General features: G+C 46.8%; 1 long non-coding RNA gene and 6 other non-coding genes across 7 annotated transcripts; 3 read left to right on the top strand and 4 right to left on the bottom strand.

The window, feature by feature from the left end:
- Nucleotides 1-1,462: 1,462 nt before the first annotated feature.
- TRNAM-CAU (transfer RNA methionine (anticodon CAU)) lies at nt 1,463-1,535 on the top strand. The gene has a single exon. It is a non-coding gene; the product is annotated as a tRNA-Met (tRNA).
- An 802-nt stretch (nt 1,536-2,337) lies between these two features.
- Nucleotides 2,338-2,410, bottom strand: TRNAK-UUU (transfer RNA lysine (anticodon UUU)). The gene has a single exon. It is a non-coding gene; the product is annotated as a tRNA-Lys (tRNA).
- A 2,058-nt stretch (nt 2,411-4,468) lies between these two features.
- TRNAM-CAU (transfer RNA methionine (anticodon CAU)) lies at nt 4,469-4,541 on the bottom strand. Its single transcript has one exon. It is a non-coding gene; the product is annotated as a tRNA-Met (tRNA).
- A 672-nt stretch (nt 4,542-5,213) lies between these two features.
- On the top strand, nt 5,214-5,295 carry TRNAL-AAG (transfer RNA leucine (anticodon AAG)). The gene has a single exon. It is a non-coding gene; the product is annotated as a tRNA-Leu (tRNA).
- A 2,068-nt stretch (nt 5,296-7,363) lies between these two features.
- Nucleotides 7,364-7,435, top strand: TRNAQ-CUG (transfer RNA glutamine (anticodon CUG)). Its single transcript has one exon. It is a non-coding gene; the product is annotated as a tRNA-Gln (tRNA).
- A 380-nt stretch (nt 7,436-7,815) lies between these two features.
- Nucleotides 7,816-7,921, bottom strand: TRNAL-CAA (transfer RNA leucine (anticodon CAA)). Its single transcript has 2 exons — nt 7,884-7,921; nt 7,816-7,861 (listed from the first exon to the last, which is right to left on the bottom strand). It is a non-coding gene; the product is annotated as a tRNA-Leu (tRNA).
- A 5,167-nt stretch (nt 7,922-13,088) lies between these two features.
- On the bottom strand, nt 13,089-16,417 carry LOC149126806 (uncharacterized). The gene is made up of 2 exons (XR_016234786.1): nt 16,199-16,417; nt 13,089-14,630 (listed from the first exon to the last, which is right to left on the bottom strand). It is a non-coding gene; the product is annotated as an uncharacterized LOC149126806 (long non-coding RNA).
- Between the last annotated feature and the right edge of the window lie 46 nt (nt 16,418-16,463).

The following is a 16,463-nucleotide window of genomic DNA, read 5'->3' as shown; positions in this document are numbered from 1 at the left end:
CACCAGGGCAAATATTTTGTTGTATTTTATTGTTGTTGATACTGGGATCTGACACATCACCTGATACATTGTAGAGAGCAAGGTCACCTGGGTGAATCAGCTGTACACAACAGGGGGCCAATACATGGTATCTATATTTCCTCTTTTATTTGCCCATGAGTTGCAACCTCTGAATTAGGAAATAGAGTAATCAAGGGAGTCATAATATTATGCCTGCGTCTAAAGGTGTTTTATTCTAATGAGCATTGGTGTTTTGTGGGAGCAGATGAACGTGTATTTGACTGATTCCAAACTTCTTGCCAGTCTCATCCTGGACTTGAAATTCCATCTTCCTCTGTCCATTCACATGCAAACTCTCTCTGGCATGTTGTGCAGTATGTTCTGTTTTGATTATCTATCCCCCAAATGCAGGAGTGTGTGTCCTGACATCTATCATTCAAATAACAGTCATTTAGACGTTTTCAGTGGCATCTGGGTCGTGCTGGCATACGCATGGTAACCAGCCTTCATTTCTTGACCTGAACTCTTTGAAGATTGTGTTCCTAATATTCGTAATGTTCAAAATTACACAAGCACTATCTCGATGCAAATTCTCACTATCTCAACCCGGCAGTCAATGTTCAGACGGAACCCAACTCACAACTACGACGCTAAGACCGCACTCATGAGTCTCCTCGCTCTGCGTGGCGCCACGCGGAGGGCCCCGCAGCGCCTACAAAATCACAGCTGCTGTCGTGGGCGTCAGAAACTCAGCCGAATGCTTTTGACAGTAAAGTCGAAGTTACTTTCAGCGACTGTTCACATGGTGTCTTGCTTAGCTTTGTTTTGATCTGTATTTTCTCTAACCTCTGCCTCCATCGCCGAAAACCGGATTTTTCCAAATCCCGGGGTACTAGCTTCTCCCTTGAGACAGGACGTGCAGGGCTAAACCTCTGCAAAGCCCAGGAGCGACGCACCGCTGCTCCTCCGCTCCGTGCATTCGGAAGGGCCCGTGGGGAAAATCTGAATGACTTCCACGAAGTTTTCCCAGCTCCCTCGTCGTCTGACTGGCGGATCCCCAGAGTTTGCACCAAGAAGACTTGAGTCCCAAGTGTCCAGGGGAAAGAAAAGATATTGGAGGACAGAGGGATGGTGAGGGATGAAAAAGACGAGTTTGCTTTTACCTCGAGACAGTGGTTGGACGCAGGTGCAGGCAGCTATGCAGGTTACTGGACTCGAAGTTTAGGAAATTTTCCTCCTGATGGGAGAAGTGAGAGTCATCCGTCTAGTCAGGGGGCCAAAAGCAGTAGGGTCAGCAGCGACTTTGCTCCTCTGCTGCAGGTGCTGGGAGCTGTTAAAGTTTTGGGACATTCCAGAAGAGCACTTCATTTTAGAAATTCAAGATGAAAAGAATGTGGAGCTGACCTAGATGGCAAGATGAAGTTCAGTAGCAAAAACATATGGGGAGACCTTTTCACCGTCTGCCTCCTTAGCGCAGTAGGCAGCGCGTCAGTCTCATAATCTGAAGGTCCTGAGTTCGAACCTCAGAGGGGGCAGTGTAGTTTTTGTTTCAAACTCCCTAACCTCTTCCTAGTTCATCCTGACCTGTAATTACTTATCAGTATTCCTAAAATAGAAAATCCATTCAAGTTCCTCCGCCTTCAATTCCTGCCAGATAATAGTATCCTAGTAGCAAACATTTAGTATATTTTTTAATGAATAAATAAAAAATACAATAATAATTCAATTTTCCCAGCAAGTTTTGCTTCATCTTCTAACTCCCTTCACCATCAGTCTTGCATTGAACCATGTTCCACAAAATCGCCTGGCCTTCTGAAACCTCCCAACGTGAACTTGTTTGAAATGAGGTCTTTGCAGATGTGATTTGTTAAGTTGAAGTCATAATGAATTAGGGCAGGTCCTGAACCCAGCCCTGGGTGTGCGCATGAGAAGCTCACGTGACGACAGAGGCAGAGAAGGGCGCTATCCTACCACAAAACAATACCAAAGAACAAGCAAGGTTTCCCCAGAGCGTTCAAAGGGAGAACAGAGCGCTGCCAGTACCTTGATTTTGGACTACTACCCTACATAACCTTGAGAAAATAAATGTTTTACGCCACCCGATTTGTTATGGCAGCCTTAGCGAACCAACACACCATCCCGTCTTCTTGGATTAAAACTTCCATGAACATCAACACTGAATCTGCTCTGTCCATTCCGGTATTTCCAGAGCCCAACCCAGTATTTCTCGGTACCAGCCGGCATGTTGTTTCTATTTTCCTAACATTTTCCCTGTCACTATCTTACTCCAATGCTTTTTGTTCACTGATGGAGTTAGAATAAGAGTTTAAAAAGCCACGCCCGAACAGGGACTTGAACCCTGGACCCTCAGATTAAAAGTCTGATGCTCTACCAACTGAGCTATCCGGGCTCCACGTCGGGACTTTTCTCCTCATTTGTCCTAGTGTGAAGAAAGGTAACTGTACAAACTTAATTCCTTTTCCCAGTTCTACTTATTTTTTGGTCCTTTGCTCTTAACTTTTCTTTTGCCCACTTCTTTTGTTCATTTGTTCTTTTTAAAATTTTTAAAATTATTTATTTATTTGAAACTTAGAGTTCCTGAGAGAGGGGGAGACAGGAGACAGGGAGAGAGATCTTCCATCGCTGGTTCACTCTGTAAATGTCCACAATCACCAACCTTTGCTCCTTTCCAATGCGGCTCCAGCTATTTCTGCCCCCATTCTTGTATAATGTAACCCACACAATTACTTCTAGAAGTGTATTTAACTGAAGACATATTCGCCTCCCTGCCATGTTCTTTAACTTCCAAAGTCCCCCGGATGCTAAGAATGTTTTGCACTAAGCACACAACAAAATGGCTTTGTCAGCTTATCTTGAGCAAAGCAGTCTGCTTTGTCTTGGGTTTATACTTTATCAAGGAAAAGTAGCCACGACACAAAGAATTATATACAACCACTTAATTACCGGTGCGATAAATGCTGTCAGGAAAATGTTCGGAAATGTTAAGCGAAACAAACAAGTATAGTCTCATGACCTACTTTTCCAAATTCAAGGAGATGGTGGAAATGAATCCTTGAAAAAAGTTTCTAGGACATGCTGAGAGCTCAATGAAAAGTAGGTGTTGCCATTATCAGTATTATAACTATTGTTGTAAAATAGAAGATCGTTTTAAATCTTATTCAATCGCTTTGGATGTGCCACGTTAGACAAGTTACTTCACCTCTCATCTTCTTTCCTACTTTACTTACTACAACAGCAATTTCGTCCTCAAAGTCCGGGTTTCAGACAATGGTTGTCACGTGGTACATTTCTGCTCTGTATTTGGAAGCAAGCTCCCATCCCTCCTGCCTTTGGCGTTTGCTGCAACACACCCCAGTCTCTCTCCCGTACCCTGCAGTTCGTGTCCACACTGTGGCGGTCACAAGTCAACTCTGTACTGAACATTAATTCACTAAAGTTAGGAAGTGGTGCCAGCGCCAAGGCGCCCGGGCAGGACTCCAGATTGCGAAGACTCCGAATCCAGTTATCCTGTCTGTGCTAACATCTCACCCCTAGATTCTATTTCGGCCTGATTTATACGAACTTTAAGCCCTGATCAACAAAGTATCAGCTAGTCTACCCGCAGAATCCAGACGGGACAGAGCCCGCTTTGCCGTCTCAGAATCTTCAGAAGAACACGCCAGCCTCCTGTTGCTGACCAGTCCCAGGAAGGCCCTGAGCGCTGTGGCCAACCAGAGGCCCGAACACGAGCTGATCGCCCCGCCGCTCAACCCCCTTTTGAATCTTTGTCAGGGTTCTCAATCCCTCAGGAGTCTTGGAATTAAGAAGTAGCTTTCCGACTCTTTGCTGTGCCCGTTGCAAACGCCTGCCTTCTTCCACCAACCCGGTGCCAGTAAGCAGCTTGCTGTGCCCTGAGCAAGGGGACCCAGTTTGCGGGTTCAGCAGCACTTCCCAACTGGGCTCGGGGGTGTTTTCCACTACACAGTTAAAAACAGACTTAGGTAATCTATACAAGGACAATGGAAAGTGTGAATGCATTTAAATCCGAATAAAGGGAGGACAGTGGTAGAAAATTAGAGTGAGAAAGTTATGGACACCATAACCCACTCTCCACCTCCAGCAGAGTGGGTTGTAAAGGGAGATAACTTCCTCCAGGCTACTAGAGAAAGGAAATGAGGTTTAAACTAAAGACTGAACACTTAGCAGTGACCGGGCAGGATGTGTGGCTCTGGCATCCCAGGAAGATGAGAGCAGAGCGCTCCAGGAAAACTGACAACCTGAAGCCTACGAGTGCAGGAAGCTTGGGAGAGTGGCGGTGGAGGTGGACAGGAAGGTAGGGCCGCAGGCCGGACCGGCGGGCTCAGAGGGTATGACTAGCAGCGCAGCGTGCACGCCTCGCCCTGGCAGACACAGAAGGATTCTGATGCGTCCTGATTTAAGTTAAGCGCAAGAAAAAACTTCCTTGCGTTGCCCCCTCTGAGGTTCGAACTCAGGACCTTCAGATTATGAGACTGACGCGCTGCCTACTGCGCTAAGGAGGCAACTGAACGGTTGTTTTTGCGGAACCTATACCAACGTAGGAAAACGTCTTCATTTCCTAGAAAGGCGGAACTGTGATTTCACAGGTTGGATAACAAAGATACTCGGGACGAGAGAGGCGCAGCCTCCCGGCCCCAGCCCAGTTCCCTCGCCGGCTCCTCCGGCGGACACTTCAGGTGCCTTGAGCACGCCTGAGGCCGGACCTCGCCGAGGACCTGCGCCGGCCCGGATCTGGCCGCCGGGGAGGGCCGCAGCCCTTCCCTCCGGGACCAGGAAGACGGACGGCGCCGCCTTCGATTGGCAGCAGGGCTGAAACAAGGGCCGCGCGCGTTTGTCTCTCTGTGAGGGCGGTTCCGTGAGGGGCACTCGGGCCCCTGAGATGGACCAAGGAGGCAGGACCCGGCGCGGCCCCGTGGCTGGCCTGGCTCACTCCCGAAGTCGCGTCTCACTCCGGGCCCGCGGCGGCTTGCGCGACCCTCTCAGGCTGCGTGGGTGGCGACGGGCCGGCGCCAGTTCCCGCGCCTCCCGCCAGGTCCCGGCGGCTGTAAGGAAACGCGGGGCGGGTGCTGGCGGAAGGCCCGCAGAGGGCGCGGGGAGCTGAGGGAGCGCGGGAGGCCCCAGGGCTGAGCCGTGCACTGTGGAGGGGAGGCTGGGTGCAGCCCCTTCTCGTGGGTGGTAGCGTGGCCGAGCGGTCTAAGGCGCTGGATTAAGGCTCCAGTCTCTTCGGGGGCGTGGGTTCGAATCCCACCGCTGCCAGCCGGAAGCTGACTTTTTTTTCCCCCTTGTCTCAATAGACGTTTTTCCCCCATGCTCAATGCGGACAGTTGACACAGCCTCTAAAGTCTGTTTTCTCGGGGGTCAAAGATAAGACCCATATACACCGTCCCCCAAACAGCACCCAACCTGATAGATCTGTTAAATATTCCAAGTAAGAGCCGCTGAGCTCCCACTGAGCTCTCTTGACAATCATCGTATTTTCACCACCCAGAAATATCCGACATGGGACAGGTGTTTTACTCATTTGTTAATTTAAGGAAATATCCAGCACCTGCTATGTGCCAGGTACCTGTTTGGGCAGACACCGCATGAAAGGCGAATGAATGATTGTCCCTCTCCCTGCTTCCGCCGGGAGCTGGAGACAGGTCCTGCCTGCCTCACCGCAGGGCTGAATTCTGTGCGAACCCCCCGCTGTTGTCAGCACCGCTGCAGCCTTCTGGTTGCAAGTTCCCGACCCAGGTGAAGGGGAACTGCCCCGCGCCCTGGCTCAGCCGGCGCTTCCCTGGCCGCCTTTCCTCTCCTCGCGCGCATCTGAGCCGGCCTTTGGGCACTGCGCAAGCTCCGTTATCACTCGGCCCATCTCTCATCTTAGCACTTGACCACAGCACATTTTTGGAAAGTTTTGTATAATGTTTGCTTTTCCCCATACACCATACATTTTATCAGGTACAGAATCATTTTTCTTTTGCTTTCATTCATCAAGACACAAGATGATGGCTCAGAATCCAGAATGCCAACCAACTGTGCTAAGGAAGAAAGACTTAGTCCATTCTTCAGCTGGTTCAGATACAACTTAGACAATGTTTAAGACCAAGAGAAGAGAGAATTGGGAGATTACCTTGGGAGGTTTGGAGATTGAGGAGCACTTTGTGGTCACCTAGCTGGAAGTCTGAATTTCACTGCTTTTTTCCTCACTTCCTAAACAATATGTTCAAATAAAGGTATACTTACGGAGCAGCTAATTTGTGATGGGCACCCTGCTTGGTAAAAGACACAATAAAAGGATAAATGCCAGAAAAAGATTTGAGGGTTCCTTAGAAATTCAGCCTCAGGAGACTACCAGAAGCACATTAGGCATAGATGGCCAAGAATTAATATTTACATGACCGCAGTAGTCATTTACACCTGTTTCTCTTCTAGCTATGTTACACTCATGTGGTCTGCTAATTACATATTGCTCTTACTTTTACTAGATAAGTAAGCATTTTGTCTTAATATTGTTAAGATTTGGAAAAATAAATGACTCTGTTCAGAACTATGACATTCTCCTTTGTCACCCACACTGGAATGGCCCTTTCTTGGGGGGCCTTTCTTCTTGTCAAATTTAGCTTATCCAGTGACAGCAAAAAGAATCCCTACAAAACGCCTAAAAATAAGCGGAGTATCCGTCCCCTGAGTTCATTCATCCGCTCATCCACTCATTTATGCATTCATACAACATACACCGATCGAGCTTCTATTAAGTGGAAGCCCCTGGACTATCAATGACCACGGCCCTCGGCCATTCGTCCCAAGTTCAAGCCCACCATTAAAGCTGAGCTTAGTACCCAGATCCTCACAGGTTGCCTTCCAGGCTTCTGCAGGTATCACAGGATGAGAAAAGATGCGGTAGAACGGAGATGGTGTATTTTTCTTTACTCTCTTTCAAATGTGAGACTAAAATCCCATTTATCCTGCCGTCAGTTGGAAAGGAAAGCAAATCAAAGACTCCAGGGGTAAAAACATTCGCGGACCAGGATTCTGCCCTGCCCCTAAGACGGAAGGGACGAGATCTGGGAAGAAGGCACTGGGGAACAGTGTGCGACTCCTCCCACGCCCCGCCCACCCCTGTCTTGCGCATTTCTGTTGCTCGCCGCAGAGAAGTGCAGAGAATTTATATCCGGAAAAAAAAAAATATTACCCTCTGAAAATTCTTTTAAGTTGATCAAAGAGATGAGATTGAGCTTTGCTTTAACGCGATGTCTGATTTTCTGCGCTATTCTTTCTCTGGCAAAAGTCTTACGCAGGAGATCTGAGATGGACAGTGTATCCACCTGCTCCCAGGGAGGGTTCCATGGTGTAATGGTTAGCACTCTGGACTCTGAATCCAGCGATCCGAGTTCAAATCTCGGTGGAACCTTTCGTAGTCTCCCTTACTTTTGGTGATCAACGGCAAATAGCGCTGTTTTTGATTTTTCATGGGCTCTAACAGAGTGAGGACATCGGATAAAAGGACATGATTACGTGTGGGGTCCGAAGTAGCCAGTAATTAGTTTGTGTATAGGTAGGTCAGTGTGTTTCCTCCTGACGAATTTTGCTCCCAATGCGTCTCGAATGAGCCAACCGGAAACCCAGAGCAAGACGTGATTCGTGATTAAGTGACGGACAAATCGGAAAAGGAACGAGAAGGACCTCATTGAGGATCTGTTATATTAGTTAGGATCGAAAAGGAAAAGGTAAAAGAAAGGAAACAGAAGGCTGAGACAGCCGGAATTACGGGGTTTGAAGAAAAAAATGTAGTGTCAGAAGTGGGATTCGAACCCACGCCTCCATTCGGAGACCAGAATCCTCATGCCGAGGAAGCGGAGCTTGAGTCTGGCGCCTTAGACCACTCGGCCATCCTGACACCCGCAGTCAGGCGGCAGCAGGAATGCCCTCTTGGTGATGGATGGGCCACCAGCCTAAGCCCTCTGCGTTCTTGCCTTGGAGTCTGCTCTGGGAAGTGGAAACGCAAACTCCCGTAAGAGAAAGAATTTTCAGTGCAGTCGGGAACTGTGATGCAGCTTGCGAGCTTTTCCCCTCATCTGGGCCAGAAGTCGGTGCTTTGAGTTCTTCCTTTCCCTCGGGACACCGAAGCAGCGGATCCTAACACTCCGCGGACCAGGACTGCGCAGGACAGAGTCCCCTCCGTCCCGACGCCCTACCCTGCCCGTGATGCTGCCTGCAAACCCTTCGAATGGGAGAGAGCTCAGCGGGGAAGTGAGCAAACCAGTGTAGATCGCTGAGACAGTAGGAGAGTTAACGTAGACAGGGAGAGTGGGGTTCCGGAGCCTTGAGCACGCAGACTGGCTGTCCGTGGAATCTAAGAGTTGGCGGGGTTAGGAGGCAGAGAGTGTGTGAAAAGCCACAGAGATCAGAAAGAAATGCCCCCAGCCCGCCCAAGATCCCTTCTGACTTTGGGGCTGGGCTTTGTTGCGCAACGGGTTAAGCTGCTGCCTGCAGCCGTTCAAGTCCCGGCTGCTCCACTTCTGATCCAGCTCCCTGCTGATGCACCTGGGAAAGCAGTAGAAGATGGCCTAAGTATTGGGCCTCTGCCACCTACGTGGGAGAACCAGATGGAGGTCCACTCCCTGGTCATTGGGACCTCTTCATTCAGGAGATCGGTGTCCTTGTCAGGGAACGGCGGGCCGGATGACCTCAGCTGAGCCACCTCCCCTCTGTGATGTCCCATAGAGGACTAGTTGGATACTGTTATGGACTGACTTTTGTTCCCCAGTGAATTCCTATGTTGAAACTCTAAACCCCAAAGTGATTGTTTAGAGATAGGGTCTTTCAGGAAGTAATTAAGTTTAAATGAAGTCATAGGGTGGGGCTCAAATCTTATAAGATATGGGTCCTCTGCTGTGGCCCCGGGATTGCAGTGAAGGATGGCCCGGGTCCTTGGGCCCTGCACCTGCATGGGAGACCAGGAGGAGGCATCTGGCTCCTGGCCAGATAAAAAATAAATAAGATTTATTTTATTTTTATTTATTTATTTATTTTTTTGACAGGCAGAGTGGACAGTGAGAGAGAGAGACAAAGGTCTTCCTTTTGCCGTTGGTTCACCCTCCAATGGCCGCTGCGGCGCCGGCGCATCGCGCTGATCCGAGGCCAGGAGCCAGGTCTCCTCCTGGTCTCCCATGTGGGTGCAGGGCCCAAGGAGTTGGGCCACCCTCCACTGCACTCCCGGGCCACAGCAGAGAGCTGGCCTGGAAGAGGGGCAACCAGGACAGAATCTGGCGCCCAACCGGGACTAGAACTCGGTGTATGGGAGCCGCAGGTGGAGGATTAGTCTATTGAGCCGCAGTGCCGGCCAAAAATAAGATTTAAAGAACAAAGGAGGGCCAGTGCTATGGCGCAGTGGGTTAAAGCCCTGGTCTGAAGCGCTGGCATTCCACTGGGGCGACTGCTCCACTTCTGATCCAGCTCTCTGCTATGGCCTGGGAAAGCAGTAGAGGATGGCCCAAGTTCTTGGGTCCCTGCACCCACGTGGAAGACTCAGAAGAAGCTCCTGGCTTCTGGATTCAGATCAGCACAGCTCCGGCCGTTGCGGTCATCTGGCAAGTGAACCAGGGGATGGAAAACCTCTCTCTCTGTCTATCCCTCTCTCTGTCTATACTCTCTGTAACTCTTTCAAATAAATAAAATAAATCTAAAAAAAAATGAACATGGACTGTTCATTTAAGGAAACATGTGAAGTATTAATAAACAAAACACGAATCAATTTGTATTGTGGCATTCAAATCCTAGCACCTTTGGAAAGCATAAAGTACCAAGGTTTTGAAGACTATAGCCTACTATCTTTATTCATTTAAGATCTGAGTCTGAATAACCTTATGAAACTAAGATCCACTTTAAAAATTTCAAGTCTCATCTTGAAGCATTAAAGCTCTCCACTGAACCCTCTCGCAAGAGTAAAACAGAGACTAACTCTCATTAACACATTCTATTTTATATCCTCTCTAACTTCTGGTCCAATTCTTTGGCCTTCAGGGTCATTCATACGGCTTATGTTCCATCACACTGCAGCCAACAAAATAGTGCCTTCCAATTTTATATGTACATATAAAATGGCCAAAAGTTTTCATTGGAAGAGAAGCATAGGCTTTTATTGTATCCTGTAAGAAGTTGAACCAATAATAAGAAAATGAGGATGAGGTGAGCATTTAGTGCAACGATTATGATACTGCTTGAGAAGTCAAGTTCCAACCCTGCTCCCAATTCCAGCTTCCTGCCAATATGCACCCATGTGGGAGACCAAGGTTGAGTTTCTGGCTTCTGGCTTCACCCTGGTCCACCTCAGGTGTTTCAGGCATGTGGGAAGTAAAGTAGCAGGGATATTTCTCTTTCAAATAAAGACAATTTTTTTAAAAAGGAAAGTGAAGACAAAGGGATTAAAAATATTTGAGGTTACATTATCCTCCCAGAAGCTATGTGGTTTACAGAATTCTTGACCAAAAAGTTGAAGGTTCTCAGTCTACTTCTGCCTTTTACTAGGCATACAACTGAGAAAGTCTCTTAGCCTCTCTGAATCTTAATTATCTGTAAAGGGAATCTGATAATATTGTCCCTACTTACCTCACTGAGTTGTTCTGAGCATCAACTGAAATAATGTACATTAAAAAAAAAGACTTTTATATGAAATACACAATACAAACATAAGGTCCTGTTACATAAGTTGCAAGTCATTCCCTCAACTGCTGGGCCTGAGAAGGTGGGGGGTTTAAGTACACAGAAAATATGTACCAAGCCTAGGCTGGATACACAGTAACAAGGCTATGTTAAAATTCATTTTAGGGGTTCTGTGAGGTAGTCACCCCCTGCAGCGCTGGCATCCCATATGGGTACCAGTTTGTTTCTACTTCAGATCCAGCCCCCTGCTAATATGCCTGGGAAAGCAGCAGAAGATGACCCAAGTGCGTGGGCTCCTGCACCTACGTGGGAGACCTGGAAGAAACTCTTGGCTCTTGACTAATGGCTTCAGCCTGGTCCAGCCCTGGCTGTTGTAGCCATCTGGGGAGTGAACCAGCTAATGGAGAACTTTCTCTCTCTCTGCCTCTGCCTCTCCCTTTCTGTAACTCTGCCTTTCAAATAATTAAATGAATCTTTAAAAATAAAAAAATTCATTTTATTTTTCCCTAAGAACATAGAAAACCATTATGGCTAATTCCAAGAAAGATGAAGACTATAAGTTCCCCTGAAAATTTAAATTAGATTTGAGAACATTCTAGAGCAGTTAGTACATTGTAACACATTAGTGCTTTCCAAATTTTGTTCACTGACTTGTGACCAGCAAATTTTTTATATATATGAAAGAACATAGAGAGGCCAGCATTGTGGTGTAGTGGGTTAAGCTGGTTTCTACCTGGCTGTTCCACTTCCAATCCAGCTCCCTGCTAATGGCCTGAGAAAGCAGCAGAAGATGGCCCAAGTGTTTGTGTCCTTGCACCCACATGGGAGACCCTGAGGAAGTTCCCAGCTCCAGGCTTCAGTCTGGCCCAACTCTGGCCATTGTGGCCATTTGGGGAGTGAACCAGCAGATGGAAGATCTCCCTCTCTCTGTAACTCTGCCTTTCAAATAAATAAGAACGAACCCCCCCCCCCAAAAAAAAAAGCAAAGCAGAACCTTTCACAACATATTCTACATGGCAAGAGTAAATAATGTTTAGCTATATGTATAACATAAATGTATATAATCTGGTCATTAAATGTGTGCATTTCCCCTGTGGGGAGGGGGAAGAAGAGGAAGAGTCACCAGGCATGGGTGTGCACAGAGCAAAGGTAACATCAAGACATGAGACAGCCTACAAGAAGGAAGACCTCAGAAGTAACCAATGCTGCAGCCACCCTGATCCTGGACTTCCAGAACCCAGAAAATAACTGAGAAAATACATTTCTGTGTTTAGGCCATCTAGTCTGTGTTATTTTTTAAGGCAGCCCAAACAGACTAGTACAGACATCATCCATGGTGGCTAAGAACTTTATAGAATCACCCCTGCCACATTCTATTGGTCAGAGCATTTGAAGGCCAGGCCAGATCCCAGGGGCCTGAGAGGCCTGCACCTCTTGAGGACGCAATGCCATGCACTTAGGAGAAGGGAAGAGACAGCTGAGGTCCCTGCCTGCACTCAGCCTGCAGGAGGCTGAGGGCTCCACAAAGGTGGGATTTTTTGCCTCGCGTGTTTAACAGGCTTACCCTGCTCGTGTCAAACTGTCTGCACTGAAGAAAACCCCCAAACCCTTGCTACTCAAAAGGTTGGGTCAGATTAGCTTCCCCCCAACTATTTTGAAATATTTATTCCTGGGGAAACAGTATAGTATGCGTTAGGAAATAAATTGCCAATGCAAAAGGAAATACTATTTAAATGACTATGGGAATTAACATTTTCCCAGGACTGTACTACTTGAGTATGCTCAGGTTCTTGAATCTTGTCCTAGATTGCTTGTACAGTCTTTTTTCAGAGAGGTGCTTGAAAGAAATAACCTATATCAGGAACTTTGTCATGAGAACTAAATTCAGTAAAATAAGAATCTAAGGAAAAAAAAAAGAGGTGGGTTGGGGGTAGTGCTTAGTCAGGGTAGTGGGGGAAGACCTAGTGGATGCTTGGCTCAGATTAAGAGAGGCTGTTTAGTATAAAAGTTAAGAGCTCAGACCCTGGAACCAATCAATCTGGTTTGTTTCCAGGCGTGGCTATTATGAATAGCGCTTTGTGCAGATTTTTGTGTGAACAGGCTCAAACAGCAGCCATTAGGCTACCTCATTGAAAAAAGATCTGCTCTGGTAACTGAACATAAAACAAGCCAATCACTCTCCATCCTCCACATACGGATTCATTTCTCTTCATGTTTTACATCATATGTTTAGTTCTTGATGTGGTTAGTATCCCTCGTCTTTCCCTCTGGCAAGTAACTCCATCAATGGAAGAATTTTACCTATTTTTCCCCAGTGTCCTGAAACCTTGAAAAATGCCTAGCACATAGTTGTCGTGCAAACATTTGTTGAATAAATTTAATGAATCTCAGACATATTTCCAATCAGTACATAGAGATCTTTCTTTATAGTACTTGCAAGGTATGTCATTGTATGCTCACAGAGTGTTTTAATTTAACATGTCCCTTATGATATTCATGTTAGTTCCAGGATTTTAGTTATAGTTCAGTGACAACTCTTGTATAATAAATCATCTTTGTGCAGATGGGCAAGGAGTAGATGGTAAAAGAATATATGCACTAAAAACATGTCTAACTATAGCGAAATTGTTTCTAATAGTGTTTTCCCAATTCCCATTCCCAGTGTGCCTATCTTCACCATTGTCACCAGTTGAATATTGCCAAGGTTTTTTATTACACATTTATTGACTATATTTTTAACATCTTATTATTCATTTGAGAGGTAGAGCTACAGATAGTGAGAGGGACAGACAAAACGAAATGTCCTCCATCTGTGGGTTCACTCCCCAAATGGTGGGATCAGAAGCCAGGAACCCTCTCCGGGTCTCTTCCATGATGCAGGGGCCCAAGCTCTTGGGCCATCCTCTGGGACTACAACCAGAGTTCATATGGGATGCCAGTGCTGCAGGCAGAGGATTAACCTACTGAGCCATAGCACTGGCCCCATCTATACTATTTTCCTGCACCATCTGTTTGTATCTTTTGCTCTTTTTTTTAATTTGTGGAAGTATTTTGTCTCTCAAGAAAGTTAATCTTTCACCACATTTGCTAAAATGTTCAATTGTGTCATGATGGACTAGCGGCTAGACCAGCCTGGTTCCCCAACACCTGGTGACAATCCTAACCTTGAGGATTATAATTTTCCCAAGAGGGTTAAATTCCTGTACCTTTGACAAATCAAATGAGGCAAAGACAGTTTGTGAGCTAACTGGTTAATTGCAATAAGCACATAAAAGCAGGATAAGCAATCAAGTCCTTGGGCCCCTGCACCTTCATGGGAGACTGGGAGGAGGCACCTGGTTCCTGGCCATTTGGGGAGTGAACCAACGGAGGGAGGACCTTTGTCTCTCTCTCTCTCTCACTGTCTATAACTCTACCTGTCAAAAAAAAAAAAAAAAAAAAAAAAAGGAATGTATGAAAAGATAGGCAAAACTAGGTAAAAGAAAATCACTCAAGCACAGAGTGCCAGTAACCAAGCAAACACCGTGTATCTGTGAAGGAAATTTTCAAATTGCTTGGGAAAACAGGCTTCTTCCAGGGGAAGCTCGACAGGTCTTCAACCATCAGCAATGAAGTTCAGGGCTTTCTCTCCGGCTGAGTGTCCGGCAGCTGAGGCACCTTTCATAGTGAACTCCCATGCAGAGTGGAGAGATGGTGAGAGGTCCCTCAAATACCAGTTTGAAGGAATTAGTATTCATTGTCTCAGCAGGTACATTATCTTAGCTTGCAGATATCAACCTGGGGACAAGATGTCCAGGATCCAACTCTTCTCATTTGCATATCAGCACACAGTTGTCAATGTGGCTCAGCAGTCTGGCAATGCCAAGGGACCTCCTGACTATCAGCTGGCCCCTTGGGTCACTTATCGCTTGAATTACAAGAAGAAGCTCAAAATGGAGTTAGTGCTGTCAAAGCATAGGCATATGAACCTAGTTAAAATATGAATTTATTTAGACTCATAAGAATCATAACAAAACACACATAACAACAAACTGTTCAGAGGTATCTTTTAGCGAAGAAGTCATTTGATTTTTAATTTTATGTAATAAAATTTGCCCATTTGTGTTTTCTGTGTTGGAGTTCATGTTCAGGAACATTTTCTAGATGATTAAAAGCATTATTATTAAATAAGGTTTTCTCGTAGGGGTTTTATGAATTTTTAATTTAAATCTTTTCAGTGACCTAGAACATACTGATTTAAGACGTGAGATCAGGGTGCTGGCATTGTGGCACAGCAGTTTAAGCTGCCAGCATCCCATATGGATGCTGATTCATGTCCCAGCTGCTCTACTTCTGATCCATCTCCCTGCTAATCTGCCTGGGCAAAGCAGTGGAAGATGGTCCAACTGTTTGAGCCCCCGCAACCACATGGGAGACCTGGAAGAAGCTCTTGGCTCCTGGCTTCAGCCTGGCCCAGCCCTTGCTGTTGCACCTGTTTGGAGAGCGAAGCAGCAGATGAAATATCTGTCTCTGTCCCTGTCTCTTTGAGAAAGAACTCTGGCTTTCAAATAAATAAATAAATCTGTAAAAATAAAAAGAAAGTAGTCTTCCCCTCCCCCAACACCTTCCCGGTTGTTCCAGGATCATTTATTGAACGTTTAGAGCCAATCTGATTTTTCCTCTACATGATACCAAATTCTTACCAACATTTTAGTCTATTTCTCAATTTCCATTCTGTCCCATCGATCTGTCAGCTTATTCTTACTTTAAGCACTGTACCTTTGCGGCATTCCTATTATTTTTTCAGCCAGATGAGAAGAGAGATAAGAGAGGAGAGAAGCTGCACAAATATGCATAAATACCTTAGGTCTAATGGACTCTCCGAACAGTATGGCCCCGCCCAATATTTCTACGTTTTTTGTAAGTGGGCTAGGGTTACTGGGGTCTGGAATTTCACAGACTGGGTACTCAGAGTGTGGTTCAGAGGACGTGGGCTTGGGGTTGGCATGTCCACTTCGCCTCTCGGATCCCTCCAAACAGAAGTTCCAGAAGCAGAGGCCCTACTGCTGAGACCCAAAACCACACTGAGAAAAATCCCAAGGAAACCAGCAAATACCAAGTAGGGATGACGGGAAATCCACTGTGTGATAAGAGAACAGACAGCCTGGGATTCCAAGACCCCGGGGCACTGTGGGATTCGCTCTCTGAACTTCAGAAAGGAACAAGAGGTTTTCAGGTGCCGCTCAATACAACAACCCTACGCCGTGGGTATTTTGCGGTTTTCACGGATAAACATCCTTACGGCTCAAAAATTAAACGATAAAGTCTACCTTCTTGCTGAGGTATACCGATTCTGAGGCTCAGAATGGTAAAACACCTTGCATGAGCAGAGATAGGGAGTAGCAGAACTAGGCTCGCGGTTTTTCTCCCTGCGGAAATGTTTCAGAATGATAAATACACCCATTTTTTCCCCCTAAACAAAACGGCGAGCGGCAGCAAATGATGGCTCTGCTTAACAAAGTGCGTCACGTACCGGATGCAGCTCAGTTTGCAGCCCCATCCGCTGGCCTCAGGGCCTGCGCTTCCCAGTCCTACACAAAGCCAGCCCTCTCTAGCAAGGGCTGAGGCCTGAGCGCCCAAAGAAAACCTCACAAAAGACCAGGGGTCCTCAGCGCCCGGTTCGGAGGTCCCTTCCCGACCCGTCCCGCCCTGGGGCGCGCGCCCAGCCAAGCCGCCTTCCGCGGCAGGAAACAGCTAGGCCCCGAGGCCAAGAACCGCAAGCCCCGCCCCACGCCGCC

The sequence above is a fragment of the Oryctolagus cuniculus genome, chromosome 5, assembly GCF_051225735.1.
Source record: "Oryctolagus cuniculus isolate XC-2025 breed Fujian yellow rabbit chromosome 5, ASM5122573v1, whole genome shotgun sequence".
Classification (NCBI taxonomy): Eukaryota; Metazoa; Chordata; class Mammalia; order Lagomorpha; family Leporidae; genus Oryctolagus; species Oryctolagus cuniculus.
Note: the sequence above shows the minus strand (reverse complement) of the source record. Positions and strands in the feature narration are given on the sequence as shown.